We start from the raw sequence: 21,861 nt of genomic DNA, 5'->3' as shown, positions 1-21,861 counted from the left end.
TCCCACTCATTGATGGACAATTGAATATTTCTATGCATTTTGTTTAAAACAGTTAATCTTGATTTTGTCACAAGCCCCTCCCCTTCAAATCAGTATTCATTCCTTAATCCTCAGATCAGCCAAGTTTATGTACCTATATTCCATTCCCATCTGTCTGAATAATACATGCCATTTTGCTGCAACTTCCGATCAAAAAGTAAGATTCCTATTAGCTAGAGTGTGTCTATAAAAATGGGATGTAACGCAGCATGCAGTTCTGGAAAATAAGACATCTGTTTCATGTCTACTTGAAGTGTAAAATCCACCCCAAAATAAAAGTATCAAGCAAAGACCATACAAAATTAAAGTAACAGTCCTAAAACTCATGAGGTAAAAAGGTGTTCAGAATCTCACCTCTCCAGAAGCTCCTGTGTTGGCCTAACCCTGACACATTAGTGCCTGATGTTAAAGCTGATGTAGCAGAAAATAATCATGCTGGGTAGAGACTGCTGACGCAGGAATGTTATTTTCTGCTCTATCAGCTTCAGTTGCACATCAGTAATAACTATTCCCCCTCTGCTGTTGGGTAAATGTCAAACAATGAAGAAATATTTCTCTACGTGGACATCTCGGCCCCATTCCATACTTTTCAAACATCACATACCAGGTATTTTTCAAAACTAAATACCATAACATTTTGGGTTAACAGTATTAAAAAAACCAGTAAGGTGAACTCAGGAAGGGAAAGAAAAACCTGAAGCTGCACAAAAGGACTAGGGAGTCATAAATGTCACAAAATAAGATGTAAAAGAAATATTTCTAAAAACAATCTGACTGACTGACGTTATTTATTCTCTAATCAGGTATTCAAGTTACTAATGAAAAAGTTTCTCTTCTGGGATCTCAACTAAACTATTTGTCAATTAATCAGTTCAATAAAGAAAAAAAACCCCAGTTTTTAGAGAAAGATGTAGAAGTAAGTGGAGAAATAAACTGAAAGTTAAAATTCAATAGATTTTCTAGTCAATGCTTTCTGTTCACCTTTCCTCACAGTAAAATAGAAATGGACCTGTCTATGAAAGGAAGAAGTAATAAACCTAAAACTAATCTCAGAAAAGACATATTCAGGTAAAGTGATCAGGTGTGAAAACAAAGTTATTTCAAAACAATACTTGAAGAAGTTGTCTTATCCATATTTCATGGTTTATAGTGTATGGCTCATATTTCATCCTACATAGGGAACAGAAACTGAGATTTTTTGTGCTGTAAGACAAGACATGATCCCACCAGGGCATCATAAACCACACTTCATATTCAGATCTTCCTCTAGTAAAATGCCACTGATATTCAGACCAGGGGGGACTTGGCCAGTATGGGAGTCTTCCAGATGATGTGGAAGGATTTTGTGCCACTGTACACCAAATTATAGTATCACAATGAAAAAGCTACTAGTGTAGTTAACCATTCCCCTGAGAATCAGAATGAAATCAGTGGTAAAGATAAACCCATCTCTTTTAACATTCATGACATGAATGTGTTTAAAACAGCTGACTATATGACTATGGAATGAAAATGTTAAGCAGTATGCATCATATCCTTTCATTATCTACATTTTAACATCTGGAATTTCTGAATAAGGATTGTAGTTTAAATATATAATCTAATGCTAACACTGAAGGTAGACAAAAATTTGGATTTCAGTGCAACTTGGAGAAGTTTTTAAGTGGATCTCACCAGTTTTGATATAAAGCAGGGTGAGTATCTCATAAATGCTTGCAGATGCTTGTAACTCTGAAATGTCACTGAAAACGTAAGCAATGACTCCTCCAAGAAAGATTTTCCACGTTCACCTTTTAGGACAGCATACCAAATATTCCATGGCTGCAATAAGTTATTCCCATCACTGGGGCAAGTAACTGAAGATCAAGTGTTAGATGTGTCAGTTTCCATGGGATGCCAGTTTGGATGAAATAAGCATTACACATTAATAATCAGCTTTGAAGGCTAATACCATAATTCTAACCCTCACTATTTGTGACATTGGAATCCCTTGAGAAATGTCAGAAGAAAACTGACGGTTTCCTCACAGATTATTCAACATAGCAATTCAACATTGCAATTTATTTTATGGGCATTTTTCAGTGGTTAGGGTAAAAATTATGCTGAAACACATACGGAGGGCTGGGAGGCGAATTACAAATTTCTGCATGCGGTATGGGAAAAGAAATGGGGTTCTGTGGTTGATTTATGACATCTATGACTCAGGAAGTGTAATACACTTTCAATTATTATTAAAATAATAATTTGTTTAGAAAGAAATAGAAGATATTTCCAAGGGCATCAAGCATTTTGCCATTAACTTGAAATGAATTGATAATTTTAGACAATGAAGAATAATGTATGCTATAAATAATAATGAAACAAAAGGTCAATCAGAGTCATTAAAATTTAAAGACTGCATTTAACTTTTGTTGCAGAAAATTGCTTTCTCTGATGCCAAGTGCTGCTTTTCTTTGGTTTAAGACAGCATTTATGCATGTGATTAATTTAAAACATATGCTTACTTCCATTCCTATTCAGCAAAGTACCTAAGCCTGTTCTCAATGTTAATACAATGGCTGTATCTTTTTGCTAAACCAGGGATTTAAAAATATAGAAGCTTTGGTTGGGTTTTCCTACAATATTATTTTTATGAGAAAAAATAATTTGATTTTCTGTAAGGGGATTTTTCTTTCAATTTTTATTATTTTCAGGTAACAAAAAAGTAAAACATATCATACTGACATTTCTTAGAAGGAAATTTAAACCATTTCAGAATCTTTAATTACATACTTAATTGTGTATGCATGTGCCCCAACAGTACAGACAAGATCTGCTCTCCAGGAGACCTGTGCCTTTTTGTGACTGCTATTTTTTTGTTGTTGTTCTGGTGTTTTTGAGGGGAAGGTTGTTTAGGATTTTTTTTTCAAGAAGATCATGTTAGTTATATTGCAGGATAGTAAATAATATTTAGAGTATTGTGGAGAGAGACTGTACAGATTTTTGTGAATATAGTTTTTAACACTGGCTATACTCTCACTATTACTGTAACCTACTGAACAAAATTCATTCTTAGCATTAATGATCTCATAGTTATTCAATCTTAAAGTAAGAATGACATTACATGCAAGAGCTGTTTGTTGCATTTCGTTTACTAGGGGTCATATATTTGAGACTTTTTTAAAGAGAACTATGATAAGAAGGTTCATATGCAAAGTGCATTGAATGGGAAAGTGTAAAATAGAGATGCATTGCTTGTGCGAAACTGTGAGAAACATTCTTTTAAAAACCTTAATAAAGTCATATGGTGCTAGCATCATATGATGCACTCTTCTTTCTGTTCAAGTAATTCCTAAAGCATCAAAAGAGGGAGTGTAAACATCGAAGATTCACCTTATTTGATCGTAGTGCCTTGTTTGAGGAAGAAGACTGTAGGGAAGGGATGGGACACACTGGGACACACTGACTATACAAAGAAAAGACATCTCAAAGGACTGGCTGACAGTGACCTGGTAAAGTGGGCTTTTAACAAGGGTTGTCAGAGTTGGGGACTGAACCTTAGGGCAAGAGGGAGAGCTGCAAATGGAGAGGGTATGGGGGGGAGAGGGCTGCCAAGGGGATGTTCACCTCTCTACTCTGAAGACAGCATATTCAGAAGTTTTCTTCAAACATCTATACAAAAACTGTGAGGTTAATTGTCACTTGCAGGGTTACATCCTCTCATAGAGCACTTCCATTGAAGTCTGTTGCTCTTTATGAGAATGATGCTGAGATCCTTGCCACAAAATAGGAGATATTGTTCTTGGATTCACCGGTTCCATGTGAAATTTTTTTTAATACTATCTTAAAACTAAAGCAACAAAACAATAAGGTAACTCATGGGAAAAACTGTGATTTAAAAACTTCACCAAGTTAGGTACACCGTTGGATACAGTTGCAGCTTTATCAACACTCTTTAGTGCCATGGAAATGAATGTAATTTATGAAATCTCCAGACAGTAACAGACTTTATTCAGTAGAAAAAAAAAAAAAATTAACATAGTAGGTGTACTGTTTCTAAACAAAGACAACATTTGTTGCCCATATGTACTTTTCCATTTATTCAAATAGCTTTTAAGTCTGGTTTAATCTTAACATTCCACCTTTAAAGACTGACATTTTGCACATCCATATGTACGCATGCGCACTCACACAGCCTAATATGAGGAACCAAAGAACTTATTTCTAAATTAATCAAATATAAGATTTGTAGAGTATTTCACTGGTGTAACTGGAGTTTTTTTCTCATGTGAAAAATTGAATACTGAGTGAATCCAGAGAAATTTTGTGACCACAATAGAAAGTGAAGTGCAATGCACAGAATAAACCTCATTTTGATTTCCATTCTCTTTTGTACCATAATGTTTTTAGTATAAATTCACATGACACTTTTTTGCAAATATTCTTTCACTCTGTATATTCTTAAAACATTTTTTCATTTCTTTTCTTCTTTCTTGTATACTCACTTATCCTTACATTTTTATTTTGACTTAGAAAGACATACTGAATACACTACGCAGAGGCTTCTTTTAGGAAGGATGAACCTTGACTTCTTCATTAAAAAAAAAAAATCTGAAAAACCACAGAACATGTCTGTAAATCAGCAGAAAATATAATTCAAATATAAGTCTCCAAAATGAACTCTCAACTCCATGACCTATCTTAATCACTTGCCTCATCAAGAAGGCACGTGGTAAAAGAGATATACAGTAAAATACTTCATCTTTCAATAACAACAGAAAATAGCATACTGGGTCAGGTTTGAAAAGATGCCTTGTGTCATACAGCCTTTTGTATTTAAGCAGACTAAATTTTGGTGCTAAGAAAAATGTATATTAGCAGTATCTGATAACCATAGTCCCAAATATTAGGTAGGTGCCTAGTTTATATAAATCCAACTAACTCATTCAAGAAATGAAAAATCTAAAACCAATAGAAAATGAATCAATATCATGGAGTTTATATAAAAGAATCTGTGCTCCAAATACTTCTAATAATATTAATATGTCAACATATTAAGTCAACATAACATAAGCATGCAGGTAGATGGGTAAGTAACACAAACATGCTCCAACAGTGAAAGAACTTTTCATTTCATGATGTAATATCTAGTTTAAAAAATCCAAAGACTAATTTTCAAAAAGATCTAAGCACTGGTAAAAAATTGTTGTGCTTGTTGTCAGAAAATTACTAATTTTTAAAATTGCACCTTCCACATTCACTCAACTTTATTTTCCAAGCCAAATGAGGATACAATATTAGGAATAGAAACCTCAAAGAAATGGTTGAAATAGTCAGGTCTCTGCTATTTGACATAATTAAGATTATTTGGGAGGTAGTATTTCTTCTGAGGATCTGTTTTCAATCCTCTTTACTATCCAGTGACATACTGAAAAGATCAATCCATCCTATGGGATAAGAATGTATAAAATATTACAGACATTAAATCCTCCCTAAAAATTCAGATGCATTTTTCAGGTCTATGCATTTTATTCCACAGTTAAATGATTAAGACACATTGGGCTCCAATCTGAAAACACATTTAAAATCTGGAGCTATGTCAGACTGCTGTCTGAGTTTGCTAAAGGATTAGCAACTTGTGACTTGTTTCAAAATATCTGGCCTAAAGTGACAGAAATAATGTATTTCCCTGATTTAATGCATGTGAAATACTCTGGCAATAGCAAAAAAACCCCAACGACCCTGCATATAGAAATCACAGGCATTTATCCTTAGCAGTTCAGAATGTTTAAGCAGAAGTGATTGAACCGGCCAGAATTTTAGAAGATACACCTTTGCATGACCTTAAAGTGGACACATAAACTCATTAGGGTCCTATAACATAGAATAGGATCATTAGAAAAATAAATTATGATTATATTGCACTAGTGTGATACTACATATTAAAGTTCCAGGGACTACATAAAGGATCTCTAGAATTAAAATATTTGAACAACTGTATATGGAGATATAGTCTTATGACCAGGTGAAAGAGGAGCTAAAGATAGCACAAAATTGCTATGCAAAAGTGAAGGGATTTCTGTGGGGAAGTGTGCAATCTTCACACAGAGCCTCACTAGCCAAGACTTTTTCCTTTCTTTGATTTTGACAGGCTAAACTTGTGTTGAGATTTTGACGGTCACATCAGAGCAAGTACCAAAGAAAAGTCCTCTTATCTAATGATTGCCATCATAACAATCAGGGACAAAGGATGTGGAAAAAAAATTAAAAAGGAAGGATACAGCTCGATGGTTTGAGCTTACAGTCTAGGCTTTGATGATGGATGGAACAACAGATGTATTGGGCATGGGGAGGACAACAGCTACATTCAACTGAGAATGGATTTCAGAAGGAAAGCAGATACTCTGGGGAAGTTCTGACTGTCCCTGTAGTGTGGAGCTTTAAACAGCCAACAGTCCTTTTGCAGAGCTTCAACAGGGCATGCCAAAGTGGGCCATTCTGAAGAAAGGGCAGAGGAGTGGATCCACTGCCTTTTGATGACACATATGAACTGCAAGTAATACTTCTTTTTAATTCTTTTTTAATCTGGAATAATTTTCCCGAATAAACCTCAGTCAAATAAGAATAATTATCAGTCATAAATTATAGAAGAATTACATAGTATTAGGGATATATTTTATAAACTTGTGAAAATATTAACTAAACCATGTGTTCAGTTTTTGCTGGTTTTAACTGTGATGACTAACACCTTATTGAGAAGTACCTCTGCTCCTCAAACAATGCCATAGACATCACGAGGTGCCCTCACTTCGAAAAATACTTTGTCTTATAGCTAAAGGTGGTAGAATCTAAAAATCATTATGATGAGAGCTGGAATATTTTACCTGCCCCCTTCAAATTACCAAACAGGTGGAGTATTTCTTTCTCTTTGGAAAAATAGTATTATTCTTCTGTATTGATTTATTGTCTCCTGACCATCTGTCTTTAGGCTTGCAAAGGACGGGTCTAATATGATGGAGAATTCATTTCATACGGCCCATCAATCCACATTCTCTACCAATCTGCTAGATTGAACTTAAATTTCACGTATGGCCATATTTAGACTATTCAAAAGCAATGAATGTCATTCTCCGCATTTTATGGATGGGGTGTACTGTCAAACAAACCTGTTGTCTGTTACAACATGTAAGAATGACTGATAAGAACAACTATGTTGATACAGAATACTTGGCTTTCTGCAGGGCATTTCATTTAGTACATAGCTATTTGATGAAACAATGTGCATTGCAGAATTATTAAGCAATATAAACTGCTGACATATATCAAAGTATGTTTGTTATTAGCTATGCATCGATGCATCATTCTTTACTGATGGTTTCCCTAAATCTTGTTTTTGATAGAAAGATGATTTTTAAATTTAACAGTGATTTAAAATTTAAAAACTAGTAAAGTTTATAAAAAGAGTGAGGAGGCATAAATAATGAAGAGAAAAGGTTAATGAGAGCTCTGGGTGCGTTCAGGTTGTGGAATGCTCTGAATACCAAGTTAAATGTCAGAAGCTAATAAAGTATATTTTAATGCAACCATATCCAAAGTGGTATATCTTAGAACAGGAAACACAATTTGTATCTGAAGTACATCAGAATGCCCTAGAAGGTGGAAGTTCAGATCTTTGTTCAGACTACTTTAGTGTGTTAGACAGGTGCCTCATTTAGGATCTTGAATGTCCTAGGTGCCTTGTTACAACTGGCAGTGGCAGACATCTCTAGAATTCTCTTCATTGACCTTGTCATATGAGGCTGCTTACTAGATGCCTCAACTAAGTGTGTAAACCAGACTAACTTTGTGCTCCAGAGAAGAACTTTGGGTCAAGTGCAAAATGCTAAAAAGAAATTTCTCATTGTGATGCTGTGCCAAGAACTCAGCACTTGAGTCTATGAAAAGAGGAATCTCAGAGGTAGCGAAGTGACCTTGCCTGTATACACACCATCAAATAGCATGTCTGGTTCTAGTGTCCGCACCTCCAGAACATGTGAAAATACTGCAGGAAGTTCACAGGAAGGACACAAATACGATTGAGGATTCTTTGTGATAGGAGGTTTAAGGAGCTATATTTATTCAGCTTATCAAAAAAAGCGAAGAGGTGTCTTGATCTTTGCGCATAGGTACTTATATGTGGAAAAGATGTGGGAAAGATAGTGGGAGACTTTTCAACTTTGCTATCAAAGGCATGTCAAGGTTAAATGATAGGAAGTTGAAGTTAGATAAATTTAACCTTGAGTAAGTAGTTATTTCCTAACACTGAAAGCAATTAGATATTAGGACAGCTTACCAGAGAAATAGTGGTGTTGCCACTATCTGGATTCTTTGAAATGGCAATACATATTTTCCTGAAAATGTTTTAGTTCAATACCTGGGAGAAATTATCCATACAGTGTGTGACTGACCACATAAAATGTTCTGATCGTCCTTCTGGCCTTTGTTTCTATTTATGCAATACCTGTTTTACCTTTCCTAGCAAAGCACAGGAAGAACAGAATTGCCCTTTCTTCATTATCCTTACTGAGCTTCACATACATAGCTGTTCATTAAGGTAATTATTATAGCCAAAACTCATGAACTTTAATTTCTCACATAACCATATGCATTGGTTTGGAAGGAACTTTTTCACCCTGTTTCACAAGAGGATGTTTGTCTTTTCTTTGGAAGGTTTGAAGATTGGCCAGTTGCGGAGATTGGGTTGTTATTTGAGCTGGTGCAGAAAATCTTTTTTGTGTGTTGCTTGGCTAGTACTTTGTCATTTTCTTAGGACTACACAGATAAGCCATGGGTTCAGTAAGAAATATTTCTTCAGGTTAGAGTTGATGCGAGTCTTCAGCTTTTTCTTTTTCTCTTTTGCAGCACAGCACTTTTGTTGTATGCTGTGAGCACAAGGGTAATTTTCACCTAATTAATTTCCTGCCTATTGTGATTTTAGGTACCATTTTAATATCTTGTGAAATGTGTGCATATTTAACTTCCAAAACCTGAAATACTTTAACCTATCTGAAATTTGGGGCTTTTGGATGTCTTGGTACAATTTGACAGCCTGTGATGTGAGCATTCAGACTAGATGATGTAATAAACCCCTCTAGTAAAAGATTCTATGACATTGCATTGCTTCCTTAGCAGCACTTCATGTAAATGAGCACCTGATGTTGGTTTAAACATCATCTAGCTTAATGACTAGTTTCACATGAACTATAGATGCAGAGGACTGCAATAAATAAGCAATTTCATAGTACTTAGGATTGCAGATTCAATTCCATAAATACGAGTTGAAAAACCCGCTAAGATTTAGTGGATGGCTGGTGGCTTTTTATCCATGCAGAGGGACACTGTGTCTCTGAGCAAATATTTTCAGGGCAAGAATTTGTCACACATTCTATCTAATGAAGGACTGACCAACACCCACTTCTGTTTGGTCAGTGAAACCAGATGTTCCTCCTCCTTAATCCTCTGTAAATTGAGAGCAGAGATGAGGTAATAGGAAAAAGCACAGAGAGGGAGTGACTGGGCAGATCATTGTTTGTTTTGATTATAAAAATACATCAGAAACAATATCGTGAAATAATAGATATAAATATGAATACAATTTTGTTTCTTAACAGAGCTGAAATAATAATGACTTACCAAATGCTGGTAAAGAGCAGAACAACTATGTCCTGTCAAAATTAAACTGAGATATAGAATCACAGGATGCTTTGGGTTGGAAGGGATCTTTAAGGGTCATCTTGTCCAACCCCCTTGCAATGAGCTGGTATGACTGGAACATTCTCTCTTAATTTCCATGTCAATTGACTTCAATTTGTTAAAGCAAGAGCTGAGCAGCTCGTGTTGCCTACATTTGTGTGGTGTAGAGAGGCAAATGGAAAGCTTATTGCACAGCTGAAGCTTATCCTGGTTTTGATTTGAATCATAGAGTAAGTAGAGCAAAAAGTGCCTCTCTCCACATCCAACAAAATATTAAGGGCAACATAGATTAGAAAGAAGAAATTCCAACTTGACTCATCTGTCCTCCAAGGAAACAAATACACCTGCTGCTTCACTAAAGGTAATTCCTTTCTAACAGGCCTTTACGACTTAAAATGTAGAGCTGTTGTTCCCTGATAAGCAGAATCTCATCTGGCTAATTGGAGAGAAAATAGCATAATAAGGAATAAATCAGATTAGGAACACCTAGGGGAAACTCCCAGAAACCACCAGTGCATTTTGTGGAAAGGGTGACTTAGCTCATCAGCTTTCTGAGGTGGAGTAATACAGCTGTAGGCAGTTTACTGAGTAAAATGAGGCATTGAAAATAATACTCTGCCAGCTCAATGTACGTATTAAAAATTTATAGTGTGTTCTGGAAGAAAAATTCTTCATGAACTGTTCTTTCCCACAACTTTTATTCTCTCAACAGGTTTTGTAATTCAGAGATGTCACCTTCTCCAGGAATCAGCTCTATCTTGTCGCCATATAGTTTACAAAAACTTGGGATATTATTTCTGCACATTGTTTTCTTTTGGAATTTCCACTCATTTTGCAGGTCCTATGGAGGCAGAGTAATCTCTTTAGCTGTATTTGGTGGAACTCCCATGTGGCCTTGTTAAAGGTGCTTTGTGACTTAGTTAATAAGGCAGTTTGGATTATTGCAAGGCCTCTGGAGCACCCCTAAAACCTATTGCTCTGCTGAATAGATAGCTCATTAAGATAAAATAATTGCCTGACTGCAGATAGCGCATCCAATTTATCTAAAGATCATCATAATTCACCTAAGGTATTTTGAGCTATATAGAACAGTAGTGGAGTACTGTTTTACTCGCAGCTAGATGTGGAGAAACACAGACTGAGACAGAAAGTATTTCTTCCAGTACTTGTCTTCTACTACTAAAACTGAGAAGTTTATGTAAATGCAAAAGGAAGAGACTGGATGCAGATGCTTTTTCCCCCCACCTCCTTGATGGTATCAAAAGGAACAGGAGCAACAAATGTCAATTTGGTGATAATGGAAGTAGAGTAAATTTTTTTTTCTGCACTTTTATTCCTCTTCTATTTTCAGTTTGAAGACTTATCTCAGATTTTTTCTCACAGAGAACATGGGAAGGATGTATATTCAATTCATCATGGGAAATTTGGGGTGGAGGATCTTTGACTCTTCTTTCTTCAGGAAAAAAAAGTTGATTTTAATGAAATGAAGTCTCCTTCATTTCTGGATGATAGACAAATAGAAACTGGAGGAACTCAACCTTTTCTGATCTGCATGGATTTTTGACATTTGGAAGCATTTCATGAAGTCAGTGATAATGAATTCACTTACTGTCTGGCAATTAACTTACTTTTTTTTGACAAGATTTTATAATATGTTCTTTTGTAAACACCAATAGTTGTTCTGTCTGCAAAATCAGCACTCCTATTTTTCCCAATTTGTAATTTTTAAACAAAAGAAAAACATTGGGTAATTTGCTGAAATGTTTAAATTTGGTAAAGAAACATTCATCAGAGTCAAATTAGAAAGAGAGAAAAAAAAGCTGCATGTTGCTGTCAGTGACTATACTTGTGTATTTTTAGAAAGGTAATATCTGGCAACAGCTTTACTAAAGCGAACAGCCTGGAATTCCAAAGCAATATCAATTAAACCAATATTACAATAGAATGACTGCAGTAAACCACTAATCTTTCAAATGGATATATAGTCTATCATAAAATTTATAAATAATTTTATTTAGAAAAATATATTTGGTTAGACTCTGGTGGCACAACACAAGTTTGAGGTAGAATTCAATAAATCTAATATTTACTGCTTGTTGCTTTATATGATCAACATATTTAAATATTATTATTTATATTAAGACAAAATAGCATAATTACATTTCTATAAACCATGAAAAGCATGAAAGAAGCATTTAAACATACATAATGTATCATACTACAATTTAATTGTGAAAGATTTCAAAGCACATTTCAATTGCTACACAATAAGTTCGACTAATATTTTCTAGAGACATTGGTTAGGGGAATGGGCATTTTCACCATGTTTTTTAAGAAACTTAGAGGTTCTGATTTTCAGTAAATTCCAAGGAGTAATGATCTACCAATGAGGCAATCAAATTCTGCCTATTATTGGAGACAAAAATCTCCTTTTGGCTTCATTTTGTTGACAAGAGCTCAGTGTTCTGCAAGACACAGCTAAAACATGTTCTTGACAAGAAAGTATGAATTTGTAGTTGCATATAAATGTAAGACTTTATACAGAAGGTAGAACACTCCTTTTCATAAGCTGGATTGCACCTCACAAAAACGTGCTAAATACTAGATCAGGATGCCATACAGCATGAGAACGATCACAGCTTTGGGGTATTCTCCCTGTTCAAAGGAAAAACAGTAGTTCTTCATTTTCTAACCAAATGGCTATCCAGAAATGGATGACTTTATGTAAAATTTTGTTGCAAGCCAACAACAAAATGAATTTTCCTGCCACATGGGACTAGTGAGCACCAAGAACAAGAGCCTCAACTGGATGTTTTGTTCCAATAGTTTTTTTCTCTTTGGCCTGCTCATTAAATTGTGAGAGTGAAGGTTGTAGAAAATAATAGTACTGCTATTCTGTCATGTTCTTAAACACTTATATTTCTAATACGTATTTATATACAGTTTGTAATTTAAGAACTCTGTGTTTTTTACTGAGAGAGTCACATCTTCGCTTCTCCATCAGCACTGTTGAAACTTACTGCTCAGGTCTCTGACCACAGAGCAAGTATTTTCTCTGTGTTGGTACTGCTGATTCATAGCTCCATACGGAATAGTAAACCAAGCTTCATATGCTGTCTTAGCTAGGTATCTAGATATACAGAAGTCTGCTATAAGGGCTTCCTTTTTACCTCCCACCCTTTATACCTCAACATGTCTGCAAAGTGTCATTCTTCAAAAGTTTATAAGCCTCAAATACACCTTGTGCTACTTAAAGGCATTTGGTTCAGAAGTAACTTAGTTTGCAGATCAAAGTTAGATTTTACTTATATTGAAGTTCAATATATTTAATAAATAATGTCAACAATATCTAAAAAATGTTCTTTTCAACCAGCTGCATATTATGAACTGCATATAACTGCATATTATAAACCAGCATTTACCCTTCAAATTAAAGGTCTGAGTTTTACTAGTTTTTTAATAAATGTGTTTGGGTCCTGTTTAGAAATGGAATAGTATAATTATATTTTTAAGACTGTTTAATTTGTTACTCTCCTTTCCATGACAGTCACACAATGAGAAAGAGGCCAGAGAGCTGAACTGGAAGAAATGGGGGACAGTAATTGGAAGTCATTGGATCAGGATACTATGGCCAGAGAGATCAGCAAAGAGAGACTGAACTGCAGTTTTCTGCAGAAGGATCTTGTCCCTTCACTTCTCGCAGCTACATGATGCCCTTATCAGTCAAAGAAAACAAGATTACAATTTGCCCACTCAATCACATACCATGTGTTATTTTTAACCTACCATAAACACGGCACCTGTCTTTTTTAATCCTGATGGTCAGCTTTTTAGATAACAGAAACTAATATAGCTACTTACTAGTGTAGCAAATATATTTCCTCTTGGTCTACACAAACAGAAGAATGGTAATTTTCCCATGACTTCTGTGTGGGTAAAATTTTAGAACTTCAGTTTGACAAGGAGGAATAATAAACAAAAAGAAGGGAAGGAAGGACAGTGATACATAAGGGGAGGATCATGGGCCACATATTCTTATATACAAGTCTTATTTCTCATTTTTTGTTTCTTTGGTTTCTATTTTTATTAGCTTGTTGCTTATGGTTTCTTAAATAGTGTTCCTAAATATACAGACATTTCTTCCTCTAAACTGTACCAGGAAGCTTGACAGGAGGTTCATGAGAGGAGCAAAGAAGACATGCAAAGTTGGCTTATTTTAAAATTGCTTATTATTTAGTTCATTCCTCAATTTTAGAAGGTAGTGTGTTTCTGCAACTCAACTTCAAATGTAAGTGCTGTGCTTGTGTCTTAACTTCTCAGATGCTTCTGATTTTGATATCAGTTGGAGGTGCACAGCATGGATTGGATCTTTGGACATTATTTCTGGTGATGTGGTTCTAGTTTCATTTGTCAAAGGGATGTATCTCTACTTAGAAAAGCTTATTCAAAAAAGTTTTTACTAAAGTAAATAGATTGATTTATGTGAGCACACTTTAAAGAACTTTATATCTGCAATTAATATTTATTTGAGTCAAGTCCTTATTTTAAATCAGTTCCAGCCCCTGTCCTCTGTTTTCCTACTATTCTGACCAATAGATCAATAAACAATACTGTAGGTAGGGGACAAGTCTGAATTGCAGCTGCTTTAACTCATTATGTACAAAACTGTCAGTTAAATGTGGAGTAAAACAATTAAGTGATGTAAGAGACAGAATAAAACTGGTTTGGTCTGGAGATGTTAAACTGAAATTTGTGAGAAAAAAATTAGATGAAACACATTGTTCGTAAACTGATAAATCGAGCAATTCTGAAGTGGAATAACTGAGGGAAAAAACTCCATAATTCAAACATAATTGCAAAGTGAGTTTTAATTTTCTAGGATATAAGAGAGTTTTTCCAATTTATACAAGTTCAGGTGCATAAAACATTAAATACAATGTTTTCATGTTTTCTTTTATATATATATATGTACACATATCAACTATTTATAACGTAGCTTAAAGTTTTCTGGTAAATATTCTGAAACATCTGGAAATGGAAAGGAAAGCACTTGTGACTTTATCTAACCTGTCTCTAATAAGGACTCATGTAATTGCAATCACTTTGAAAATCCCACTACTGGCCATGGGGGAAGCAAGAACTCTCTTGCATGGTGCTTTAGCATCAGCTCTGTGACAAGTGCTCAGCTTTACTGAGAGACATCACTAAATATGAACCAACTAAGCAAGACTATTGCCCAGCATGTCTTCCAGACATTTGCCAGTAAAAGACAAGTTTACATTTGGGCTATAGATGATCTCCATCTATTAAGTCACTCCTCACAAAGTGCACGACCAAAAATCCCTGCTCAGATTCCTAAAACCTCTCTAGCAGCCTAGTAAAGTCCTCCTCTGACTGCTGGGCAGCTCAGATAAACAGTGGGCTTCCCTTACCAGTTGTTTTACCTTGTAACTGAATAAATGATTTCTTCAGCATTACTAAGTATATGATACGGGATAATTTAGAGCATACAATTTTCACTAAGTCTGGACTTCCAAGGTCCAGAGTTAGTAATGTAATTTATAGCTTGTCCACAAATTCGATCTGATAACAGTTGTAGAAATTCAGCCCTTCAAGAAGGCTTTTTTATGTCAGGAATTTTAAAATACAATTTCCACAAGTTTTTTAGACTGGCAATGGAAGTGTGATGAAACAAGGATGCAAAGAAGTAGGATGTAAGCAGGATCAACCAGTCAGCATTTTGGCCTTCATGTAACAACACATAGGTTGCATATAATCAGGATTACGTTGAATACCTAAGGAGGCTTTTACACTAATTTAAAATGAGAGATTGGTACTTTTGTTAGTTCTTCAACATTGATATAACTGAGACAGAAAGGATCTAGATTTCTGAAAAATCCAGACAATTCTATTTTTGCATAAGAAATATGTTGACAATATTGATTATATGCTGCACTTCATGATCTTCTCTGCAGTACTATTTCACTCAACTACAAGTGTCGTTAAGGAGCTAACATACACTTGCTGCATATGATCAATACCAAGCAGCTGAATTTAACAAAGAATTATTAAGGTAATCCATCTCCCATCAAACTAATATGTATTTTGTTATGTGGTATATTATTTAATTTTTTTTTAAAAAAACAAACAGATTTAGCTAAAAAACCCAAAATATTTAATAGTTTTTGGTAAGAATTGCTATATCAGCTTATCTAGTAAAAAAATTCTAAGATGAAAGTTTTGAGTTCTTTGTATAATTCTCAAAAATATAATTTCAATCATTAGTGAGTTCCTGTAGTCACAAACTGAATTTTAGACTAGCATTACATTTCATCAGGAAAAATGTTTCTTGTATGATTTGTATGAGAACACTGTGCATTTGAATTCAAATATTTATTTTTAACCATAGAGGTTTTGCTGGAATTCAGACCAAAAGACTCATTACTGTAAAACAAATTTCTTACCTCTGATGGATGTCCAGCTCTAATGAAAGTACAAACTGGATCAAAAGCTCCTGTTCCACAAGCCAGAAGATGCGTTCTGTTGTATCGGTGAAGGACACGGATGTAATTTGCACATTCATCCTAGTTTAAATAAAAAATAACCACAGGAAAATATTACCTTTGTGTTTTTTTTTTAAAAAAAAATTATCTCAGGTGCCCTTAGGTGTTACTCTGCATATTGAAACTTTCTAGTCTGTTAAATAAATGTCTTAGTTCTCCCTCTTCATGCTAGTACCTCAGTGCCACCAAATTCATGGATGGACTTTTTTGACATGAAAAAAAGCAAGTTTAGAGCACCAATTTATCACAATTTATTTTAGGTGCTTAACCAGTTAGGAATTCTTAAGTTATAAAAATATATACACTCTTGCACTTCTTTAATCTCAGAGACATTTTGCAAATCTAAATATTTGTTTTACTAAGTGTTATTAGATGCATTAGACATTAGACTCGGAGCATGAGCTGTGAATAGTCAACAAATGGCTTCTCTCTCAAGTTTAATAAAATTTACCTCAAGAAAAATAGCACTTTTTTTCTTACATTTTTTTAAAAAAAACAGTGCACCATTAATTTCTTGTGTAATTAATTGCTAATCAATATTTTTTATATATTGTATAGCCTCATGCTTTGCCTGTTCCCACTGTTCAAACCCTCCTTTGAAGAAGAAATTATTCATTTCCCCCAGGGCAATACTATGGGACTCATTAGTGTATTTGCAGCTTCATAAATATTACAATTTTAAAATTTTCAAACATCCTTTTGAGATGTGTGGTCATTATCCTTCCTGTGCTAAACTAGAAATGGAGACAGTGAGATAAAAGTATCCATTGATTTTGAGACTCCTGGGACTTGGTTTTACAGAGTATTTAACGTTTTGCAATGATTTCTGTTTGGAGCAAAACTTCTGTTCATTTCCATTCATTGCTCAATATTTCTGTAACTTAGATTCTGGGTTTTAAGACAGTCACACCAAGTTGAAGGAGGCAATTATAAAGGGATTAATCTTAGTTAACTTTAGCTATTCTAAAATTTAGACATCTAATTTATGCTGTTCTCGTAGGCTTTTTCAATAGTCAACAAAGCGAGCCAGACATCTCCAAAAGGCAATTAATTCCATCCTAAAATGAATGTATAAATAAGAGTGGAGGAATTTCCTTTTTGAAAATTTATTGTCCTTCGCTGATGATTACTCTAGTTTTCAGACTGCTATATTTACATGAGAACAATCTTATTAACCATCTGTGAGAACTTAATGTCACAGAGGTTGAGTCTGCATCAGGGCCATGGGCAGAATTCAGGTCTTGCAAATCCACATTGAGTTCAAAACTAAGAAACCATCTTTCTTCTTTCTTCAAACCCTTGTGTCATCCAGTGCAAGTCTTCCAACTGCTCCAACAAATAAGTATCATAAGAAAAAATTCTCCTGGCTACATGATTTTCCTTAACCATTCACCTTGAAGATATATCATGCTAACTGAAAGAAGCAGGTAACCTACACAGGCAGGTAACCTGTTGTGTACTTAAATATTATGTATATGCAAAGGACAAATCAACCTTGCGATATCTTACTTTTGGAATTTCTTAATTCCTGATTAATTTATCCCTTTTTTAAAAGTAAAGGAAAAAAATAAAGGTCTTCCTTCACATGGCATCCAGATGGTCTCTCACCTGGATAAAATTTTTTAGACCCACTGAAAAAAACTGCTAATCAAATTGTCAGACAAATTGAGAGAAGAATGATTTCGGATTAGTAGGATGTGATCCTCTGTACATGGATCAGCACTCAAAGACAGAGGCCCCCACTTTATAAGTGCATTTCACAAACATTTGCTGACTGGTGGCAGCAGAATGGTAATACATAGGAATTTTATGATGTCTTGTAGTTTTTAAATAGATGCTTTACTGGGCACTAATGCTGTTTCTCATTCTCCCTCCCCTCCAGATATGACCCTTGTGACTTATCCCCTTTGTTCTCTCTCAGTGGTGGTCTGGTCTTTACTCCATGGCTTCCATTTTTATCCACATATGCCTGCAGCTCTTGATCTTTGTCTCAAAAGCACTGTTGAGGAAGAGAAATCTTAGGAATTTTTTTTAAATGGGTAAAAATTACACACTTTTTCTCCTGTGTGTCTTCATAGAAATGCCTGAAAATTCCTGCAGAAAAAAAAGGATGAGGCAGATACCAAATACAGAAAAAAAGTAATTCCAAATGGCTAGACTTTATAATTTATAAACAAATGAAAAAAGGTGCTATTCTGGGAAGTGTCAGGTGGCTAGGCATTGCTGCTGGCCCCACTAATAAAATCCTGTACACATAACAAGAAAGAGATGCATCAGCCAAGGGAACATGAAAATAAGTTTTCTTCCTACTATATTAATTAATTAAATGATGTGATTGTCGTTAGGAGGTTCCATAGACATATTAATAGATTTGTGGAATTTTATTCGTCTGAAACTTCTCAGTGTGAGGGAGTCAGTCATCACTACAGAACTTGATTTCTGTATCTGAATGATTTCCAATTCTGATAAAACAATTGAAAGGGTCAAAATCTCTCACACCACAGGCTAACAGGTGTGTTCCCTGGCACACTGGCTGAGAGCAGAAGGCTTTTTTTCCTTGGCTTTACCTGGATCAGAAAAGTATGGCCTGAGTTTAAGATGATGCACATGTTAAGACAAGGCTTTTCTAACCGTCCTATTAAATCTGTTACAAGCTCTCTGAAAATGTGTTTATGACTACAATACTTGCGGTTTTACTGCCACAAGATGAACTGATAACTTTTAAAGGTTGTAAAAACTTGTAAAAGTGGTCTGTTCTGTTATATAGAAAGAGGTAGCAGAGAACACACAAAGCACCTCAACACTGAGACGCTTATTACAACGTTTTCAGTTCTACGTATTATTAATTACGCCTTGAGTAAAAGATCTTTTGGAAAGGTATATAAAGAAAGAAACAGCATGTAAATAAGCAAAAAGGTTTGAAAGAGCACTGATCAGTATTTTTTTTCTGAGAATTTACAGTGTGAAAAATAGCGTTCAGAACTCAGAAATGGCAAAGGGTTGATTTTAAGATGTTATGCCATTAAGTCAATATTGGTTTATGGCTACAAAAAATGAAGGTGAAAAGAAAAATAATAGGAAAGCTTTTGATTCTAATTTAGATTTCTTTCAGGTCGAGCAGTTTAGCTTTCTGAATACTGAGCAAGCTAATGAAGATTACTAAGGTTTCCCTGGAATTAATTAGTCATACTAATTTACATAGTCCCATACATAATTAAGTCTCATGTGAGGATCAGAATATTGTTTGGTATTGTTTGGTATTACAATATTTCCAGCTGTTACAATTTTAACATCTTTTTCTTAAAGACTCTAATTGTGGAGTCTTGTGATTATTTAAAAATTCTGTGTTTTGCTTTTAATAAAATAGAGACACCAAACTTTCACGGTACAGAGAGACGTGGGAAATATATTAAGTTCTTTAAATGATCACACTCATGACAATGCAAATTTGAAGTCTTATAATAACAGGCTGGATTGTAAAGGATTTTGAATTTTAGGGAATCTCATGAGTTTGAGGGGGGATACGTTTACATTACATTGGAACAACATTACCTATTTCTGTATTTATTTAACCTAAAGAATATTGTCAAATTATCAGAAAATAAATCCCATCATGTAGTGGTGAAGGAACAATGACAGAGCTTTACTAATAACAGCCTGTGCTGAGAGGTAGTATTAAATAAAGCTCAAAGAATTTAGGTTTTGGATTGATTTAATATGACCACGAAATTTGGATAATGTAGAAAAACACCATTTTCAACAAAAGCCACCTGAAATTCTCAAGGGTACAAAAGCATCCAGAAAGATGCAATGAACTTTTAAGATACCTCAAAAAGGATCAGTTCTAGGCCAGGTGAGTGTAAGGATTAAAGTATTGTGTTGGGTTTTATCATTTTATTATTTTCCAGTCTGGTTCACTGATTCCCTTGATGTGGATAGTTCTCATGCTTGTACTTCAACAGGAATCTTTATAGCTTTCTGATCTTCACTGGGAATACATTGTGGTTATCATCAAGGCTGCCTGTTTGCTGTGTTTGTGGGAAACCTTTGTATGTGCCCTTCTATGTCCTACGTTGCTGTAAAACTATCATAATTTTCAAATCCTTTGGTACAGTGTGAGCTCTCTCAGCTGTGGGATTTATTAGGTGCTGTACTTGCTGTGTATTTATGAGGTGCAGATAATGAGCTTGGTGCACTGCAAAATTAAAGAGAGCTCCCATCCAGAAGAACTTTCATCCTGTGATGCCAATGATATCAGCTGCTGTATGTCAGTGAGCTTTCAAGTCTGTCCCGGGAACTGATTACAGTCAAGGCCCTGGATCACAAGAATAGAACGATTTTGGGGCTATTAAAACAGAATCTTTTAATTAATATACCATAAAACCTACAGGGCAAAACAATTTAGAGTAAATTATATAATTACTAATAATTTAACTGCTTTTTTGAAAATATTCTAGAGAATGTGAATTTTAAAGATAAATTAGAATGTGAAAAAGTTTTAACAGAGAAACTATCCTATGTGTATGAAGAGAAAGGGAAATAGAGATGGGAAAGGAGAATTTTTAAGGTGCCTTCTTTGATATCACCAGAAAAAGAATTAAGATAAAGTTCAGATGATCAAAAGTGTTCATTGCCCATTTATGAGCTGGTTCGAAAAGCAATTAAACCAATAATTTAATGTGCTTACAGTAGTTACACATTTTTAAGCTGCAAGACTTAAAATTATATCTGTGCTTTGATCTCTCTGAAGTTTAGGGATGCCTGAATGGTTTTGGACCAGCCACTGGTATAATTAAAGTATATTTGATTTGTAATTAATACTTACAACATCTCTTCCTTTAATTATGCATTCTTCTGCCTGCAGAGGTGTACTAGGCCATTGGATCTGAAGAAAAAAAAACAAACACAGAAAATCATTCAGTTGCCAGTCTGATCATATCAATCCAGCTTTTCCACTACTTTTCATGTGAAAAACTCATAGAATAGAGTTATAGAATCATAGAACAGCCCAGGTTGAAAGGGACCTCAGAAGACCGTCTGGTCCAAACTTTCATGGGAAAGAGAGCCTAGATGAGATTATCTAGCATCCTGTCCTATCACAGCTTTAAAACCTCCACTGACAGACTCCACCATGTCCCTGGGGAGGTTGTTTCAGTGTTTGATTGTTCCCACAGAAAAAAATTCTTTTATTATCTCCTGATGCTACTTGTATCTGTTCCCCTTGTCTTTTCCTTGTGTCTCCTTGTGAAGAGAGAGCCTCTGTCCTCTTTGTAGCTGCCCTTTAAGTACTGGAACACTGTGATGAGTTCCCACTGAACCTTTTCTTCTGCAAGAAGAGACCTAACTCCTTCAGTTTTTCCTCATAGGGCAGGTTCTTCAGACCTTTGATCATCTTTATGGCCCTCCTTTGGACCCTCTCCAGTTTGCCCACATCTTTCTTGAATTCGTAGAAACACAGAATCACAGAATGGTTTGGTTGGAAGGGACGTTAAAGATCATCTTGTTCCAACCCCCATGCCACAGGCAGGGACACCTCCACTAGACCAGG

The 21,861-nt window shown here is 35.0% G+C and overlaps 1 protein-coding gene across 1 annotated transcript in view; it reads right to left on the bottom strand.

Annotated features, from left to right (window-relative positions):
* LOC104155332 (semaphorin-3E-like) overlaps window positions 1–21,192 on the bottom strand; it is a 45,121-nt gene extending 23,929 nt beyond the window's left edge. The window contains exons 1-2 of the mRNA XM_009706864.1: window positions 21,139–21,192; window positions 16,215–16,334 (exon numbers count right to left, since the gene is read on the bottom strand). The gene's annotated coding sequence lies outside the window, so the exon portion shown is untranslated. The remainder of the gene's footprint in view (window positions 1–16,214; window positions 16,335–21,138) is intronic.
* Window positions 21,193–21,861: the final 669 nt, after the last annotated feature.

The sequence above is a fragment of the Cariama cristata genome, unplaced genomic scaffold, assembly GCF_000690535.1.
Source record: "Cariama cristata isolate BGI_N322 unplaced genomic scaffold, ASM69053v1 scaffold20620, whole genome shotgun sequence".
Taxonomy (NCBI): domain Eukaryota; kingdom Metazoa; phylum Chordata; class Aves; order Cariamiformes; family Cariamidae; genus Cariama; species Cariama cristata.
Note: the sequence above shows the minus strand (reverse complement) of the source record. Positions and strands in the feature narration are given on the sequence as shown.